Below are 21,490 nucleotides of genomic sequence, written 5' to 3'. Positions count from 1 at the left end.
CTCACTGGTTGTATTGCTATTTCCATATAATTGTGTGTTGAGGATACGTTACCTGCTCTGGGTCCTTCACCAAAGGAGTCCCTCTGAAGATATTTTTCATTTTACTTCACCAACCACAATTCAAATTCATTTCAATAAGCACCTTTTCCTCAGTTTCATGGCAGCAAACAATATCGTTGTCCTTCTACACATATTTAAGCATCTTCAAGTATATTCACAAGTATAGTGAGATCTTAGTGCTTCTTGACTGAGTTGCACAGAAGTGTTGGCTGATTCAATGTGTGGCATTAGGAAAAAAAGCCCAAGAAAGGCTGCATGAAGGAAAAAGACCAGGGATGGCTTTCATACCACCATGAAAGAAGACGCTAATTGCAACAAACCATAATTTTATAAAAATTTTACTGTCGCAGAATTTTAGAGGAGAATAAAATTTCAACTTCTAGAAAAACGAAGGTTTTAAACACTTAAAATGATCACATTTTTATATTACAAGATGACAACTAAATGCAAAGCAAGTTGCTAAAATAGGATGTTAACTTGGTATCTTTTATGAACAAATGCAAAATGCAAATTGGCAATTGTATGTGATTTAGCGTATGTTCTCTGGTGAAAGACTGTGATCAAAAGCAATGAAAAAACTACCTATCCAATAATGCGCCATCCATCCAGGTGTGAGTGACATGGTATGTGCATCTCTATATATGTATACAGAGCATGTATACAGGTATAATAAGTAGATTCATCTGTGTAAAGATACAGAAAAATGCAATAGCTTTGAGAAATAATGGTAATACTGCATGAGAAAGAGTTGATTTATGATATAGTTCTCAAGGGTCTGAAATTGCCTTAAAGTGTTGCTGCATTAAAACCTGCATAAAGTTGTGAAGGACATCTAACATAAGCATAAATGATATGTGACATGATATATGACATTCCTATATCAAAATGCAAGATGAGGCTTTTCAGAGGAAAGTTGATTTACGTCCAAATATCAAAAATATTATGTCTGTGTCTTCAGGCAGGGCAATGTATAATCTTAAAACATAGCTATAGATATAAATACAGACATAGACATAGATATACATATATACATACATATAACTTAATTAGCCTTTTTACTATTTTATGATTATGAATTCTTTACTCTTGGAAAGTAAAAAAGCTATAGAAAAATTGTGATACATTTTTTTCCCAATAAAGAAGGCACAACATATTCCTCAGCAATTAAACCTAATGATGACTACAATTTCAGCCGTTAATTGATTAAACTAATTGTTCGTATTAAAGAAAAAAAACCTCTGAGCAGGTTTCAGAATTAACTTATGTTTTTAAATGCGCAAGAACTTTCTAACTAGAATGGCTTAAAAAGACATTCCCTCAAGGAGCAAACGGTATTACAAGATAAAATTCAATTATAACAAGTGTATTGATGTTTTTCACTAAGAATATTCTCTTAATCACTTACATTAGCATTAATTTAATTTCAAGTTTAATTCCATTACAAAATATTGGTTTTTAATAGTGCACGTGGACTTGACTACAGATAAATTAGGGAGAGTCACATCTCAATAAACATTTGTTTTATCTATAGCAAAAGAGATGGAGGTTCAGAGACAAGCAGAATAAGCTAATTCTCAAGGAAAAGGCTTTACAAATCGCTGGTAGAGCTAATAATCATTTTCAGATCTTGGAACAGAGCTGAGAAAGTACATAAAATATATTTTTTCTCCACTAGAATGTATTGCCCAATAGGAGCTTAACTGTTATAGAATGAGAAACAAGCTGTGGATCACAATACTTCCCTTCTGAAGCCAGCTTTGCTATTTACTAGCTCTGGCAAATCACTTCACTTCTCTTGGCCTCAGGTTAGAAAGGACCAGAGGGCACAAACTGTGAAATGCAGGGTTGCATCAGGCTCACAGGTGTATGTTGTATAAAATGCACAATATTTAAAATTTTTGAACCAATGTGAAAAAAAATCAGAGAGGGCCAGGGCAAGAGCACCTAGAATTTGGCTTCTCTTGAAAAATCAGAGAAACATGGCAACAGTTGGCTGGGTCTGAGTTTTCTCTCCTCTCTTTAAATAGGCTTGTCTTTCCTGTTCAACTTGGTTCTATGTAATTCACTGCTGAGGCAAAGTGCCAGTTGCCATTTTTCATTTCACTAGGAATAAAACTTTTCATTTGATAGAAAAATATTTTCTGCCCTGTTGATTCTATCAAAGTGAGAAAGTACTCATTTCCAATGCCTCCTAGGCAGCTGCAGGCGTTGGGGTCTGCGGCTCCCTTACTTCACCATCTAAATAAATTTCCTTTCATTCTGTGATTTCAAGTCTGAGCCACGTTGACCTAAAGTTTGTGGCCTTTCATCCTAACTGAAAATAAGCACTTATGCCTCAAGTAATCAAAATAACCCTTGTAATGTTGACCATAAACTAATTGGACTCCAATTAGTTTATGCTCAACATTACAAGGGTTTATAATTGGACTTTAATCCAGTTGTAATTGGATTTCCTCAAAAGAAGTTGGCCATTTTCCTTTTAGCCAAATTCATCCAAATTGTTATGGGGTCAGTATGGAAAGGCAGGAAAAAATGAACATCTTGTACAAGAAACCCAAAATCAGCTTAAGAGCAAGCAATTTCCTTGTAGCTTATGATCTACCAAGCCAAGAGTTCAATAGAGGGGTTCCTTCCTTGCTACCTAATTCATGTTCTCCATCTCAATTTCTTCTCGCCTGCTTCCCACGCTGTTTACTTACTGCCCAAGAAGACATCCTTCATAACAATGGTAATTCATGTTATAACCATTGAGGATGCCAGCTCATTTAAAAATACCTTTCCTAAATCAACACTCCAAAAGCTTCTCTAATTGTGAAAAACATATGTTCTTTCAGCCTGAAAGTTATTACCTAGAAAATGGCTCTTCCATCCCAGGCCCTCTCAGCTCCTACCTTTCAAAGAATCAATTATGGGTTGCAGTATCATCCTCCACTATACATAAGGACCAACTTATGCTCAGAAGTGGAATCAAAGCTAAGACTTAAAGCAATAAAATCCTTGGTGGTGAGAAATGGAATATTTTCTGCCATATCGGTAAACAAAGGATATCACAGTCATCAGTGATTGCAGCCACCGCCAACGGTGAGCTGGTGAGCCCTAAGGGAACTCAGGAAGGAAAGAATACCTGCCATCTAGCAGCCATCAGAAGGCAGCCACTCCCTGCGGTAAGCCCTGAGGAAACTCAGGCTGTGAAAGCACAGGATACTGGCCCCAGATAGCTGAGGTGCGTATCTAAGGACTGATTTCAGTTAGCCCAGATTCTTGCATCTCCCCATACATAGAAAAGGGCTAAATTCCTTAACTTGAGATGTCTGGTTTTCCTTAATTAACAATAATCTTTTGATGTTCGGACTACCTGCCCTTTGTTGCAAAACTCCTATATAACCTGGCTTCCCCCCTCACCTCTTCGGAGGAGCAGTTCTCTCAGGGTTACTTGAGATGCTGCCTCCCGGGCTTGAAGTCCCACCAAATAAAACATAACTTTCAACTTTTAGGTTGTGAATATCTTTTTTTAGTTGACTCTAGGATTGTCCCTGGGCCTCGGCCATATTATGCTACCCTCATTCACAAGTCACTATAGCATTTGTCTTACTAATGCCCTTCAATTGGGGTCTTCAGAGGAAGGAAAGAGAGTCAACAGAGAGATAGTGCTGGGGACAGTGGCAAGGAAGAGCAGAATGGAGAGGGAATTACTGCTGCTATAAGACTTCCGTTCCTAGAGAACTGCTTTCATCATGTCATTTATCTCCCTAGAATGTCAAAGGGCTTCCATTGTCAACAGTATTATGTCTACATAACTTGGTGCATTTAAACATATGGACCTTATGGCCACACCTGCTTTCATGATCTCATTGCCTATAACTCCCTTATTAGAACCCTGGGTTCTCTCCAGCTTGTGGCAGTGCATACCATTCCTGATTCAAATCGACCCTGCTCAATTTCTGTAACAACCTAAATGGGAAAAGAATTTGAAAAAGAATAGATACATGTATATGTATAACTGAATCACTTTGTTGTACACCTGATACTAACACAACATTGCTAATCAACTAGACTCCGATACAAAATAAAAAGTTAAAAAAAAAAAAAACTCCCTCAGTCAAGACTGCTAGATGTCCAAGGGGATGACATACCTACTACTTTTGAAAATATGAGGAATCCCTTTTGGTATGCTGCTCTGGGCCCAGTTTCTAAGAGCCTGAAGGAGTAACTGACCCAACTTCACAAGTCCATGCTTTCATAAAACTATGACAGACTTTCTTCCTCTCAGCTCTTACCCAGATTTAGACCAATAAACCACTCAGAACTAAAATATGGGGGGAAAATGAAAATCAGAAAGACAAAGGACAAGCAGCAGGATATGAGTGTTTTGTAATAGTTTGTAGAATCCTTCCTACCAGAAGGATTCATATGGAATTGAGGTGGCCAAAAAAATCCTGTTAACTTTCATCTCTGCTTCCCTATTTCAACTGCTCTTCCCATGGCTCCCCGCACCTGCCAACATAAAGATAATTCTAAATGCATTTGCTACATTCTAGTAGAATAATTCATACATTACTCATGAAAGAGCTAACAACTTCTCATGGCTATACTTAGGACCCTAGTATTAAATAATAAAGAACCAATATATTTTAATAATTTTAATTTCTTGGAATATCTTCTTTATGACAACTTTTAATTAACCTTTTTCTAATGAAATTAACATAAATGGTTTTCTAAGTTGGTTCATAAAGAAGAGTGCTCAAGCTCAAAACCGTACCTGATTGGATGGTTTGCATCTTTCAGTGTCCAAAAAACAACGTGTGCGGAAGGAGGCGTCTTTTCAGTACTAATGGTAATTAGGGTGCTATACACATTATTAACAACTGACTTATACTGAGCACACATAATGTGTCTGGTGCTCTTCCAGATGCTCTATATATGCTAATTTTTTTTTTTTTTTTTTTTTGCGGTACACGGGCCTCTCACCGTTGTGGCCTCTCCCGTTGTGGAGCACAGGCTCCGGACGCACAGGCTCAGCGGCCATGGCTCACGGGCCCAGCCGCTCCACGGCATGTGGGATCTTCCCGGATCGGGGCACGAACCCGTGTCCCCTGCATCGGCAGGCCGACTCTCAACCACTGTGCCACCAGGGAGGCCCCTATATATGCTAATTTAATTACTCCTTGCATGCATCTATAAGTTCGATAGTGTGATGCCCATTTTACAGATGAACAGTTGAGGCTCTAAGAGTAAGAAACATGCCCCAATCACTGAGCAAATAAGTGGATGGAATAGAATCTGAACTCAGGCAAACTAACTCCACAGCCCCCATTTTTAAGTCTTATATCATGTGGCTCAGTTCTTGGGGTGGCTGTGTGAATGCAATGAGGTTATATATATAAATATTTCCTATTATATAGATATCACTGTTCTGGGAAAACAGCATGTGACCAATAGCTGTTCAGTTTTCTTCTCTTGCAATTTCATAGATTAAATAACTGAGGTTCAGAGGAGTCAAATCACTTGCCCCAAGATGGGTCACCTGGGAATAGACTCGCCAGATCTTACTCTAGAATCTGCAAAGCTGCACTGCTTCTGTATGAATGCAGTAAGTCATCAGGAAGTCCGAAGACTGTAGGCACTTCCGAGATCATCCCCTCCACTTTTGCACCATCACTGCTATGAGGATTTATGCACTTTTGTGTACAATAATTATGTATTGAGTATTCAATCCCTTGAAGTTACACAGGGTCTTGTGACTGAATTCTGAATGTGTGTCTCTCTCAGGACAGACATATGAAAATCTGTCACACATGACATTTTCTCTTTTCCCCCATCTTTCAGCCTGAGACAGAGGATTCAGCAGAAGGCTCAGAGGTTCTCAGGAATGACAGAGTCATGGGTTCAGGGGAGCCCAGATCTGTCCAACAATCAGGAACAGCCATCAACCAGGAACATCCATACTGGATTTGTGCAACTAAGAAACATTTTTTCAAGGGAAAAACGCTAAAATTTTCAGTTGTGTCTGTTACAGCAGCTCTGTTACTCACTTAATACACAATCACAAATGTAAAAAAAAACACACAAAGTGTGAGGAAGTATATAACTCTTGGACAACTTGTGTTCCATCTAGTTTTTTAATATGGCTATAGCTGGATCGAAAGTAGAATGTCCTAGAATGATATTTTCCAACATTTTACATCCTATCTTTAAAAAGACTCCTTTGGATAGATACAAATCTAATTATGGAAATGCCATGCAATATAAATGACGACTTCTTTACATACATTTTTTTAATGAATGTGTGGGTTCAGAATTACAAAACCAACCCTAGCCTTTTCACAGTCAATAGTCCATTTCCGGTTTTCAGAAAATAGAATTGCATTGGAAGGTTCGTTGGGGAAGTTATGAACTGCCTCGGCTTTCCATTTTATACAATAGAAATACTAGTCTCTGTTACAATTTGACTATGTGGGATGAGTGAAATAGATAATATACTTATAATAAACTTATATAAATATAAGATGCTAGCTCTGTCATTTAAATACGTATGCTCACCATACAATCCCTTGAATTAAAACAAAAATGAACATTCTGAGAAAATTGAGCCCTAGAACTGTAGAAAAATGCAAATGATTGCCCATAGAATAAGGAAAAGAGCAATGCCATATTTGGCATTCATAGTAGTACAGAATTTACTTTAGAAATACACTGCAACCCTTTGCTATGTGTAATATAGCCCCGGGATCAACTCCACACCCTTATCCTCTGTTGGTACATTCCTACGAGGCAGGCCTTTAGAGAACCAGAACTTTTTCCATACTTCTAAATTTGAGCAACTTTTACTCTCTGCCAGAGAGGTCTTTGGTTAACAAGAGAGAGATTTCTTTTGTCAAATTAATCAAAACAACATTTAGAGGTTTCTAATGACATTCTAACTTGAAACACTGGAACTTGTGAGCAGATGTACTGATGAATCCAAACACTCATTGAGTGTGTGGGAGGGGTTTACATGACAAGAGGAAATGCCAAGAGGTAAACTGAACATCACAGCACATTAAGGACTGTGTGAGCTGCTTTATAGATCATCTCATCTCACGTCTCCATTTAAATGCACTAAAATAGTTGTGACTCTCTCTGTATTACAGATGAGGAAACCGAGGTCCCAGAGCTGGGTGATGAAGGATAGAAGTTTTAAGTCAGGGTTGATTGATTCTACAACCTGTCATCTTTCTACATGACAAAGCATTCTCTGAAATTAGAAGAAAGATAAAAGTCAATAATAAAATAGATTTGAAAAAGAAATTAAAACCATTAGAAACTTCACTCTTCAAATGACAATGTATTACCAAATGTGTCTGAAACGTATTATTTTAAGTTATACTAGATAGTAAATAGAATTACTTATTCAATATGTCAGGGAGGGAGAAATTTTCCTCTACCCTCTAGGTTCTTCTGGCTGGCCTAAGAATTAAATTGACATGAGACAGATTAATATGAGAAAAATCAAACAGAAGTTTAATAACATGCATACATGGGAGAGACACAGGAAAATTGAGTAACTCACCAAAATGGCCCAAGCCCTCACCTTAAATGTCATCTTCAGCTAAAGACAAAAGAGGATGTAGGGGGTAGTGATTTAGGACTTCAAAGGGAATGAAGGCAATTCACATGGAGATGGAAAACAAATGTTTGGTAGATAAAAGTTTGCTGGGCCAGGCAGAGACAATGGGACACCAGAGGAATTTTAACAAACAGACTTTGCTAGGTTCCTGCCTGTCTACACATTATACTTCATACTATAGTTATCTGTGGTGATAGTTCCCTTCATGAAACAGGTCTTCCATCTACACTCTTTTGGGCAGTTAAGAATGCCAAAGGTTTAATCCTGAGTCTTTTGGTCCTTAAAAAATAATCAGCTTAAATTAACCCTTCTGCCAAAAAGACATAATTAGGGGTGGCAAATTTTGCTCCCCTGCAAATATAATTATCAAACACTTAAGTAAACATTGTAGAAAATGTTTGAAAATACCAAGGCTCTCTCTGTATCATAGATATTATAATTAATGCAAAATATCTCACTTACTAGTTAGTGTTATTTCTTCCTAGGACCAGGATTTCAACATATACAGTGTTTTTAATATTTTCTTTCCTACCTTTTTTTCCCCTGAAATAAAGTATTTGTTTTTCTAAAGCATTCCTCAAAAATGAGAACATGACTCCGAAAGCAACTGTAATGGTGTCCATACTTGTTAAGCTACATTTTTCCCTGAACGTTCTTGCCAAGTTTCTCATACAATATATTTAATATCTTTCTCTTAGCTGGGGTAGAAATAAAATAATTTATTCATTGTCCTTTGAGGATTGTGCAATGGTAACAAAACCAATGATGCTGTCCACTTTATCATATATTACCATTATCCTATACCCTTTAGAATTATAATTACAGCACATCTTAATTGCTACCATTTTCCAGATAAGGCACCTGAGTCAGAAAGGTTAAATAATTTGTCCATGAAACTCTGCCAAGGGATAACTGAGTCAGGATTAAACTCAAAGATTCTGCACATCTGCACATTTATATCATGAGCAATGCATTCCATAAATTAGAATATTCTGACTGGGATTCCTCTGAGCCTCTCAAGCTTATATCCCACATCTTATCATGCAATTCAAAAATATATAATATTCAGGAAAGAAGAAAATGGTCTTTATTTTTCCTCTCTTTCACAAAATACTACAAACTGAAGGAAATATTGCTTCTTTCCCATGAAATTTTAGAAAAAGTTCTGAAAGAACTTGACCTCTGAAGATGAAACCTATTAATTTGTTCTAAGTTTTCAGAGGAGCAACTGAAAACTCTTTAGTCATTTGTAAACAAGGACTAATGAAAATCATTAATGTAACCTAGGCAGATTGTGAAAAAAAATGTCTCGTCGGGTGATTTGAGAAGGTAGTAATTGTTAGTCATTTATTTTACTATAAATAAATCCCATTGTGACTCTCCCATTAACACATAAGACTGAAGTTTTGTCCCTCACTTTGCTAAAACATGATCTACTCTAAAATCAGTATGTTATTAGAAGTATAACTTCCAGATTATACCCCATGTTCAAGTTCTCTGAACCTCAGTGACCCCTGTGCCCTTGGCAAACATCAACTAATCTTCAGGACACTTCCACTGGGACCAAATATAACCTCTAGTTTTCTATCAACAGATTGTTCCCGGGAGAACCTGCAAAGAGATCAGATTCGGGATACGGGATGGAACACATGTTCCACTTCTCAGTTGACTAATGCCAAGTATGCAGGGGCTTCCTGGTCTCAAATAGTGAAAGGAGACAAAGCAACACAGCATAACAGGTCAGGGGTCACGGTCATAGGACGAGGCTTCTAGACTGAGGGCAGCTGTCCACCCTGCACTGTGCATTGATTCACTCTGCACATCTCTGGTTTCTCCAAGAATCACTATAGCACCATCACTCATGGCTGCCCTCTGCACATTCACCTGGAACAGTCCCAAAGGGCAAACGTGGACTCAAATATTTCTTGTCAACTATTCCAAATGCACTAACCTTCCCCACTCCTCACCAACGCTTCTAGATAAAGAGATAATAAATTCTTCAAAGAGGGATTCATAAACTCTCAGACTAGTTTTTAAGTGAAGTTCACAAAGCGTTACATCAGCAAACACCAGGAAATACAGCCCTTCTTAACATGGCATGTCAGAATGCTTTTTAAACCTCCGAATCCACACACCACAACTTAATATATATTCAAAGCCCCAAACTCTCTCCAAGTTACACTCTCTTCAAGACACCCGTTCCCTCATCAAAGTCTTGCTGGGAGAAACAGACGTTTTTCATTTACTTTTGCTTCTTCCCTCTGCCCAGCAGCTCTCAGAGCAAGAAAACCAGTTACTAAAACTCTACTGGACCCAACTCAGGAACATTAAGACCCTAAACTTTGTGGCCTCACCCGACTTCCTCAGCCATGACCTTGCTTTGTCATTATGCCCAAGATGAAGGGGAAAAGGAAGAGAGCTGGTAGTGAGTACAGAGATGGCTGAAGACCCCTTTGGCATTTTCACCCTCCCTGACAAGGAAGAATGGATAGGAGTGAAGACTGTTGGTGCCTCAAACTTTTCTTGTTTCACCAAATATCGGTTCTCAAAGGAGACTGAGCTTTCTGACTATCCTGTATGTCTAATAATTGCTCATCGGTACTAGAATCCTACTACCAAAAACGTTACACGACCACAGCATATGACATGAATTTGATTCACAAGTGCCCATATTTCCTATCAGTGCCTGGAAAAAGTGGAGTTTGCTATTGCTTCAAAGTAATAATCCAAGAATCATGTTTATTTTTCTAAAAAAAAAAAAAAAAAAAAAAAAGGTTATAACCAGCCCAAATACATTATAGGAAAATTAACTTTAATCCAAATCACTGTCATCCCAAAACATATAAAAAATTTTGAATTATTATTTGATGCTCCCAAAATGATTGCTAAAACCTATAGTAGGATTTTTTAGAGAAAAAAACCCTGTATTTTTCTGAAGAGATAAACTAGTCAATAGCACCCCCTGGTGGCAATAGACGTTCATCTGATTGGGAATCGGCTGTGGTTTTAAAATCTCCAAAGGGAAGATTTCATGACCTCTCCCGGTAGAACATTCCAGGATTTTACTCTCAGGTCTAATAAAAGTACTTTACATTTTTTTTTTTTAAAAAAAAAAAAAAAAAAAAAAAAGGTTATAACCAGCCCAAATACATTATAGGAAAATTAACTTTAATCCAAATCACTGTCATCCCAAAACATATAAAAAATTTTGAATTATTATTTGATGCTCCCAAAATGATTGCTAAAACCTATAGTAGGATTTTTTAGAGAAAAAAACCCTGTATTTTTCTGAAGAGATAAACTAGTCAATAGCACCCCCTGGTGGCAATAGACGTTCATCTGATTGGGAATCGGCTGTGGTTTTAAAATCTCCAAAGGGAAGATTTCATGACCTCTCCCGGTAGAACATTCCAGGATTTTACTCTCAGGTCTAATAAAAGTACTTTACAAGACAGCATGCACCCATTTCCTCTAGTCAAACCTGCCTCTTTAGTTGAGATGAGAAACAGATTGTCTCTACCCTTTATTGCTGGCCTTTGTGTACATCATTAGGGCCATGGAGAGGGAACCACAGCAAAATTGTGTGAAACAGGTCTGGTCAGAGGAACTCATCATGGCCCACCTACACATCCGTCCAGAGGACGACCCGCAGATACTAGGTCCACTGTTCAGAGCAGAGGGTGTAATTTAATGGGCCAGAATGTGCAAAGCAAAGATCTCCATCTGAAGACTGCTTCAAGGGTCCCTCAGAACGTGAATCACTGCGCCCTTGACCTCTGCACAGGGTCACACCAACTGCGACTCTTCTCAGAGGCAATACTCAAAACGGGTTTTAATCAGGCGTCTTCGAATAATAGTGTCTCTTAATGTTTTCACTCTCTGCACTTTGACTATGATGGGACAGAACTAAAACTAAAGTTTGTTTTTTCTCTTTAAAGTCTAGCGTTATACCTTTTCGGTCACTGAACTGAAGGCTAGTTTACATTTTCCTCATTTAACTCTTTAAAAGTGAATAAACTTTTGATTTTTTATGTTATTCACTTTAGCACTTCCCAATGATTTTCAAAGTATAGACCAAGCTGATGTCTGCCCAGTACATTCTGCTCTCAGGTTGACATGAGAAGACTTTCTTTTTTCTGTTTTTTTTTTTTTCTTCCGCTAAATAATTACTATCTTATTATTATTGTTACCTCAGGTGATTAAGAATGTAGGCTTCTCGTGTATATCTCTAGAGAGCATTTGTTTTTACAATCCAGTCAGTGTAAAGATTAGCTTTACCCCATATTTTTCCAGGGGAGTGAAAAATTTTTTAAATGAATTAAACATGTCTTATGTGTGATAAAGGAAGATGTAATTTGCCAAGACTCATTTGGGGACCTTTAATTTTTAAAAAAACACAGTATAATAAATGCCAAATTCACATTTCATAATGATTTTTGATCTTATCTCTAAAAGGGAAAGGACAGATTCATGGAAAGTAGTATAATTAACACCCATTCCATAAGTGCATGTACCATGTTTTATGCGTACAGGTAGATAATATATGTTGTAAAAGAACAACCAATTGCATATTTTTGCTTAAAATCTCCTAAATTATATGTGGGCCATATAATCATTTTGTAGTTTGTTGATAATCATACTCGTCTTTAATCTTATGCAATAATGTCTGTAGTTAATGCATATTCAATCTATTTTAATCTAAAATGAGCAAACGAAAAAAAAGAGGGGAAGTCGGTCGGAACACAACTTTCTCTTTCCTTTATTCATTCAAGGGTCGCCCAGCATTGAACTTAATGACTGTCAAAAGATTTCTAATCCAGATAAAGGCAGTCATATTAACTTTGAAGGTCGTCTCCCCCCCTCTAGTGGTGAAAAGCAGTATAGAAAATTGACAGGATACCCATGAGATTGCAGCTGATAGTACAGGAAAGAACACTGCTTGGAGAGTGACTGGAGAGGGTTCAAGTCCCACATCTGCCACTGACACCTACATGAACTTGAGAGTTCACTTGGCCTTGTGTTTTTCAGTTTTCTCATCAGACATAGAGTAATGATGATTATTTGCAAAATTGTTGCGATGGTCACAATAGAAAATATCAAATGTATTTAGAAATCGATCAAACAAAATTAGATTTTTAAATTTATTTTTAAAGAAAATACAAGACACATAATATGTTTAGTTGATTGATTTGATCCTGTGGTGGACACTCGGGGCAGCTTCCATGGCCCCTCCCTCCTGGTACTTAGAGCACTGAGTGGAGAAACAGCCTTTACCGAGTGATCAAGCATCGTGCTCCCAGCAATGAAATAAACTGACAGCATGCACCAGGTTATCCTCTGAGAAGACTCCACATGTCACCTTCTTGCTCAAAATGTTTAACTCAAACCTAATCACAAAGGAACAATCAGACACATCAAAACTGAGGGTTTTTCTGAAAGGAAAAAAAAAATCTGTTCTGGAGTCTGAAAACCTCAGTACCTTGGAATCAATGAGACTGAGAAGAATTCATAATTAAAAGAAATTTTTTAAAAGCTATGAGAACCAAATGTAATATATGATCCTCAATTGGGTCCAGGATTGGGGAGGGGCATGGTACTGGGGCACTGGTAGAGGTTTGAAAATGGGCTTTATTTGAGACCATAATATTGAACCATTCTAATTTATTGACTTCTTTCTTGCATGTGATTGTTTAGAAGAATGTCCTTGATCTTAGGACATACATGTTTAAATATTTGGAGTGGAAGTGCCATGATTAAAATATATTTGTGTGTGTGTGTGTTTAAAAGTATACAAGTGTGCTAGCTTTCCAACTTTTCTGTCACTGGAAAATTTTTCAAAATTAAAAAATGTAAAAACAAACAAATGAATGCTCTTAGATATTCTACCGATTGAAGATTTGTTGGGGTTAACAGCTTCCTCTTTGTAATTGTAATTGTCCAGGGAAGAGCTTTCCTCTTCCCTGTCCACCTTCCTCAACCCTGTCCACCTTCATCCGAGGCTTCTGTGACATGATCTCAGGTATTAAAACTTGAATTATAAAGAAACAGCTCCTCTGCAGATTTCTGCCCTGGGTGGATAACTTTCCCTATTTGTAAAATGAGAATTATAAGAATAATCCTGTTTCGGGTACTGAATTCTCCAGGAACTTTATCATTAGCTCTTCATCCTTTTATAATTTTTCCTTCAAATTTTCTTTCCTCAACATTTGTTACTACTGTAATGCTAAATTGCTTGCATTTTTGTCCAAATTGTGTGGTTTCAAACCCCCTACTCCTCTGCAAATCTTCTCTCCCAGTCTGTAAGGCTTTCCACCCTCTTTCATTAAAACATGAAGAAAATGTACCCACTTCCCCTTCTGTAAAATCATGCTTGACCATCTCCAAAGACATCCCTCAAAACTCAGAGTTAATCCCTCTATCTTCGCTCACTCTCCTCTTAATTATACTAATTGCAAGTGTGTGTGTGTGTGTCCTTTACTGGGCTGAAATTCCCTTGGACACAAGGAGTTCTTATCAACTATTGAGCATCAGTCAGAACATCTGCTGCTGATCAAGTGGACAATGTACATTTGCTGAGTGAATGTATGAAAGCAATTTGCAAACTGTAAGGTGCTAATGCTAATTGCTGCCAAGTGGCAGTGGCAGTGACACATGTTAGTCATCAGCAACGACAGTTATACACATTAGTTATTAGCATTCAGTTGGTGGTATAAGAGATGGCAGACTAAATGGAAGACATGGAACTCTGGCTGGATAATTTTGTGTGAAGTAGGATATTTAGAGCATGGAGGTCTTGGAAAGGGAAGAAGGGAAAATGGCCAAACATTAATTTTACCCACACTGTCTTTTGGCCCAGACTCCAGGTGACTGTTTGCAGAGCTGTGAAATGTAAGGCTGTCAAACCACTGCTAGAAATATCTTCCAGTGAATCTTGTTTCTCTGGGTCCTGCCACTCCACCCAAAGCCCCTGGGAGCAGCTAGGAGGGAGAGCAAAGATGAAGGACAGGATGAAGAGGGAAGAAAAGACATGATGTGTTCTACTCCTGACCTGGCGGGCCCCTTGGCCTCACTCCTCCAACTCATTTCTTTCCATCTCCGTGATGAACATTGAAATGGATCACTCCTGCTGGGACCCACTTTTAAAGGAGGTCAAGAAAGGTGAAGTGCTGCCCTCTTCTGGCAGCTTCTGCAAATCTTCACACTCAGTTCATCACATAGTCAACAAGTTGTGTTAAAACAGTCCCCCTCCTGCAACTCATTTTGAGAAGACAGTATAACACAAAGGCAGACTTTCTTTTAATTCAATATACTGTAGTAGCAAATAGCTCTTTGTCACTGAGAGTTTTCACATCTTTTAAAATTTGTTTTTAACTGTTTGCCTTTGTGTTTAAATTTGGCTGCAGGAATAATTTTAGAAATTCTTTGTGCAGGTAAAAAGTGCTGAATCACTCAAAGGACAAGTTCTCATATGTTTAGGGCATCTGCCCAGTACATCTGAGGCAAAACAATAGGAAAAAAAGAGAGAGAAAGCAAGAAATAAAAGAGTTCAGCTTCAATAACCTTATGCAAAATTTTGTACAGAGAAAATCTACATGAAGTTAAGCAAAATATAGTAGACTATATATAGACTGTGATGTGTAGAGAAACAAAATTCATCACCCCCAAATGTCTCTTTGGCATGTGCATTATTTCAGGCTGAAAAATATCAAGGCCCAAAAGACTCAGGATAAACCTTTGACCTTTCCCCTAACTGCCTAAAAGAATGTATGCAGAGAACCTGTTACAGGAAGGAAGGAATCACCATAGATAACTATAGTATGAACCAGGTGGTAAACAGAGAAGAACCCAGTAAAGTCTGTTAAAATCTCTGTGTCCCACTGTCTCTGCCTGGCCCAGCAAACATTTATTTATCAAACATTTGCTTTTCCATCTCCATGTGAATTCCCTTCTTCCCCTTTGAAGTCCCAAACCAGTACCTCCAACACCCTCGTTTATCTTTAGCCGAAGATGATATCTAAGGTGAGGGCTTGGGCCATTTTGGTGAGTTACTCAATTTTCCTGGGTGTCTCCCTCGTATACAATTTATTAAACTCTGATTTTCTCCTGTTACTCTATCTCATTCCTTTTAATTCTTAGACCAGCCAGAAGAACCTAGAAGGATTGAGGAAAATGTCCTCCTCCCTGACAATATTGTGATTTATAAAAAGAAATATCCACGTGGTCTTTATCCCTGTTCCTGGCACGGAGCCCCTAAAACCCCTGGACTTTCCTGTGATGAGAGCAATAAAGGTGCCGTTTGTTAATTTAAGGCGGTTACCTTTGGACAGTGCTTAAGATGAGGCCTGGCTGCCAGTAGAGCCAATCCTATGATTAGAGGGTTGGCACTTTCAGCCCCATTCCCCAGCCTCCAAGGAGGGGAGATGGGATGAAGATTGAATTCTATCACCAATGGCCAATGATTTAGTCAATCATGCCTATGTAACTAAGCCTCCATTAAAACCCAAAAGAAGGGGGTTTGGTGAACTTCCAGGTTGGTGAATACATGGAGATGCAGGGAGAATGTAGCGCTCAGAGGGCATAGTTGCTTCACGCCCTTTGCTCATACCTTGCCCCATGTATCTCTTCCATCTGGCTGTTCCTGAGTTCTAACCTTTTATAATAAACTGGTGATCCAGTAAATAAAATGTTTCTCTGAGTTCTTTGAGCTGCTCTAGCAAATGAATTAAACCCAAGGAGAGAGTTGTGGGAACCTCTGGTTTATAGCTGGTTGGTATGAAGCACAGGTAATAACCTGGACTTTGATGTCTGAAATGGGAGCAGTCTTGTGGGACTGAGCCCTGAATCTGTGGGACCTGAGGCTCTCTCTGTGTAGACAGTGTCAAAATTGAGTTAAATTGTAGGACACCCAGCTGGAGTTGGAAAATTGCTAGGTGGTGTGGGGAAAAAAATCCCACACATCAGCATTTGAATTGATGAACACACATTATGGCTGGTGTCAGAAATATAGATGTTATATAAATTTTACATTAATTTAAAAGATGAAATGTATACTGAACTATTCATGGAGGGAGGGCTTTATAATCCCTTCTGTTACAGATTTGAAAGCTTTTAATTTGCTCCAATCCCAGTTTATATCCTGTCCTAAATATATACTTGCATCATTCTGAGACAGGAAGGGGGCAGGGCACAACTGTTTAAAAGAATGACATAGCCCGAGGACACAACATAAACTGATTAGAATCAAATAGGTCCAAGATGGCGGACTAGTAGACTTCCACTAGACCCTGAGTCTTAGGATACGCTCATTGTAACACATCAGCACAGATAAATGACACACCCACTGGTGCCATGTTCCAAGGCCAGCCATAAAGGTCAAAAAGTGGGCGGTGGCCCAATTCCTGGAAATCCCCGCCCCTTCCTGAAATAGCTGCAATACTCCTCCCACTCATTAGCCTATGAAATGACCCACCCCTATAAAAACTGACAACCCCATACCCTGGGGCCTGTCTTCTTCCCAGATGGCCCACACTCTGTCTATGGAGTGTGTATCTCCTTGAATAAACCTTCTTTCTCTTTACTGTGGTTTGCTCTTGAATTCCTTCCTGCTCGAAGCCAAGAACCCACACTCGGCGGCATCCCAGGAACTCACCTGAGACCTGGGACATGACCATATTTTCTTGCCCCACCTTTCTTTCCGGCATAATTAGAGTTTATTTTTCTAAAGTGGTGCCCATGGTATGCTCTTTCTGCTTCTAGTAATAAAGCTGATTTTTAAAAAAATCAATGTTTAAGAATGAGGTGAATAGAGATTTCTCTTTCAGTGTGAGCTGCACTCATGGTGTTGTTACTTCTCTCAGGGGCACTTGCATTTCAATCCTCTTCTCTAACATTTGTCTTTCAGTCTCCACCGGAAGTTAAAACTAGTTCATTAAATAGCTGGGGTGAGCATATGTGATGACTGTGCACAGAGCCACCTGTCAGGAGCCCAAACACTTCTGCGAACTACTATAACAGTATTACAATGAGATGCTTATCTATTTCCACGTGTAGCTTTAATTTATTCACTCAATATAGACTAAGACCACAGACATAGAGAACAGACTTGTGGTTGCCATGGGGCGGGGGTGGAGGAGGGATGGAGTGGGAGTTTGGGATTAGCACATGGAAACTGGTATATACACAGTGGATAAACAACAAGGTCCTGCTGTATAGCACAGGGAACTCTATTCAATAACCTAAGATAAACCATATAGAATAACCATATATATATAATATATATATATAATATATATGTATATAAACATATGTATATAAACATATATATTATATATGTGTATAAACATATATATGTGTATAAACATATATATAGTATATATGTATATAAGCATATATATATGTATATAAACATATATATATATATATATACAGCTTGGGCTTCCCTGGTGGCGCAGTGGTTGAGAGTCCACCTGCCGATGCAGGGGATGCGGGTTCGTGCCCTGGTCCGGGAAGATCCCACATGCCGCAGCGCGGCTGGGCCCGTGAGCCATGGCCGCTGAGCCTGCGCGTCCGGAGCCTGTGCTCCGCAACGGGAGAGGCCACGACAGTGAGAGTCCCCCGTACCGCAAAAAAAAAACAAAACAAAACACAGACTACAGCTACTAGAGATTTCCCAGATGAAATATACATACCAGTTCTCAAAGAGCCTACAACCTAATGAAAACAATTGTACTCTGCATCTTTAGAATCAAAAGAGATGCTCCTTGGAAAAATAAAAAAGGGGTTCTCTGGTCAGATATATTCAAGAATCATGACATGTGATATCCTCCTCTTTGCAATTCCCAATGCACATCTACAAACATAAAACTCTGATATTAAAGGAATTTATCTAACCTGGCTTTCTCCAGACTGCTTTTCTGGGTAGCAAAACAGTGGATAGCATCCCTCAGACAGTGCTGTCCTTTAATACAAAAATAAGGTTATTTACCATTGTGTATGGAAATTACAAAATACAGAGGAGATATGGAGAAATAAGATATGCTTGGAAGGGCTGGGACAGCCTCAGAGATGGAGAGAACACACTTGATCCCAGACTTGGAGGATGAGTCAGAGTTTCCAGGAGCCCAGGACTGAGGAGGGTATTCCAAGGGCCAGATCATACAGGCTTTGAAATCCACACAAAGCAATTTACCTTCCATCCTGTAGGCAATGGGGAGACTTTACAGAATTTTGCATGGAAGCCTCAACACATGGTCACTCTTGTTGCTCTGGAGGGTGGATCTGGCAACAGGGGGACACTGGAGACTGGAGTTGGGGAAAAGGGAGAGAGACACTGAGCCTCTCATAAAACTGCAAGGTCATCTTGTAAGACAGTTTGGATCCAAGAAAAGCCACACCATGAAGCTGCTGGAGTGGCCCCAGGCTCACTTCCTCCTGCCCTCCAGTCCTGTGGCTTGTCTTGTTTCCCCCAATGCACCATATGCTTTCTTAGAGGCGAGACAGTGCTCTGCACTTCTTTACTCAACTAAAAAGTTTAATAAAAACAGCCTATATATTGAATAAATGAATGACTGAAAATAGGCACCTACATTTAAACATTCTGGTTTAAACTGTGCTTTCATATGAATTACCTCATTTCATATGGATGTAGAAATCAAAATGCCTGGAAATTCCATGAAGCCCAGTACAGCCACCATTGGATGTAAGCACTTCCCACATAAGGCTTCTTCAAGAGTTCCTGTTCCATTACTGGGGTTTATATCAGAGAAGTGACAGCAGAGATTGTGTTCCTTCCTAGGTTGTATCCTGAATGGCAAGTGACTGGCTCTGCTGGCTTCTCCTGAAAGGCCTCTCCCCACTTTCATATGCAAAATTGACTGGGTTGGGTAAGATTACACCTGATACCTTTTGTTCCTTCAAATAACCTCCTCATTTTCTGGAAAGGAAGTCATTATATGCAGCATTCCACATACTATCCCTGTCAAAATAGCTGACAACCAGGGATTATTAACTAGCTCTAATGCAGCATTTACTTTAGAAAACAAAAGCTTTGAAGTGACAGTATGGTTGTTTCTCCACCCCTCCCCACCCCCTTTAAAGTGTCTGCTCATTGGATGGATGTAAAAGCCCAGAAGCCAGATAAATCTCGCTGAATGCATTTTTGGTCTTTTGTGTGTTGTTAGTTAAATCTACAGGAGTAGTCTAGATGCTGGGGTTCAGGAGTGCATGTTTGGGAAGGGGATGTATTTTCTTTTCAGAATGCGAAAAGAGTTAGATGTACTCAAGTGTTGAGATTCTCAAGTGTGCACGCACGTGCACACTGGCACACAAACACACACGCACACACCTGCGTGGCTGAGCTCTCACAACACCAGCCCATGGTCCACAAAAGAATGATGCAACTGAGTGACAGTGAGCCTCCTTCCAGGAGTTACAGTCCCAACCCCGTCTCACCTTTGGAGATCTGGCCTTAGGTGGTGCCTTGTTCAGTTGAAGTCTGAATTGAATTTGCCCCTCTGCTATGTAGCTTTTAATCTAGAAAAGTTACATAAGGCGAGACCCAGAAAGTCAAAGAATGAGTAAATAAATGGATGAAAGAAAATGAAGGATGGTGAGTTTTACAAAGAGAGCAAATTCAGAGAGACAGCTATTTCTGGTAGAAAATAAATCAGAAGTTTAGTGGCTAGAACCTCCTGGACTTACACCTCGTGTCCATACAGCCACTTCCTAGCTATAAACCTTCAACAGGTTAACAGGTTCTCCAGCCTCAATTTTCTCCTGAGTAAAATGGGGATAATATTGCCTACTTCATAAGCATATCGCGAGAATAAAATTATATGATACGGCATTCTGGACACGGTGCCAGGCACATAATAAGCCCTCAATGAAAACCATTTTAGAAATCTGCTTTATTTGGGGAAGGTGCTTTCCACCTGAAGGCTAATGTTTACTTGCAGCACAGAATAAAGAACAAAGATTTGCCCAGCAGGTGAGCTGGGTGGAGAAACTGAAGTTCTCTAGAACTCCCTGAGTGAGGCACTCACAATGTGGCTGTACTTACTATTCTGAGTCAAGTGTAGTCTAACTCTGAACCAATATTAATATAATGTAAACATTTCTTGCTAATCCACACTAACTTAAGTTAGAGGTAAATTTACCCACTGGTTAGGGAGACTGCTCTTTTCAGGAATGAATCTTAAGCCATGTGTGTTAAACATGTTAATCTCAAACAAAACCAAGAAGGAATTCTTCCATTCAGCCAAGCTGTCTCTGTTCCTTCACTTTTCAGTCTTCAAAATAGGGATGATGATCCCCTTTTTCAAGGCGCAGTCCAGATTTAGGGAAATACAATACGCAGAAAATGTCATAAATCCTATTGAAAACATCTGCATCTATTCATAAATAATATATAACACTCAGAGAAAACTGGCTGTGATACTAGCTCCCCACACACAAAAGTATAGAAAGGTGCATTTAAAAGTTAGACAGCTTAAAATTACAAAACTAAAGTAATGAAAAATGTCCAAAACAAATATCATACAAAAAGTTTGTCCTGGTTTTCTATAAGCATTATGCTTATTATCCCAAACAGCATATCATCTCTGACATAAAGCAGTTTTAATTCAATCCTAAATATAGGATTTAGGATGTATTTCTAAAACCTAAATACAGATTGCAACGCTCACTTCAGACACTAGGTGGCGCCACGTATCCACCCAATGTTACATTATTTTCCCCAATCTAGGTTGGCCAGCCCATCTAGGGCCTTACCTGCATTTTAACAGTTGGAGCCTGTGATGGGGAAGGCTTCTAAAATGCGATGTCTGC

Source organism: Lipotes vexillifer, unplaced genomic scaffold (genome assembly GCF_000442215.2).
Source record: "Lipotes vexillifer unplaced genomic scaffold, Lipotes_vexillifer_v1.1 scaffold367, whole genome shotgun sequence".
NCBI classification, from domain to species: Eukaryota; Metazoa; Chordata; class Mammalia; order Artiodactyla; family Lipotidae; genus Lipotes; species Lipotes vexillifer.
Note: the sequence above shows the minus strand (reverse complement) of the source record.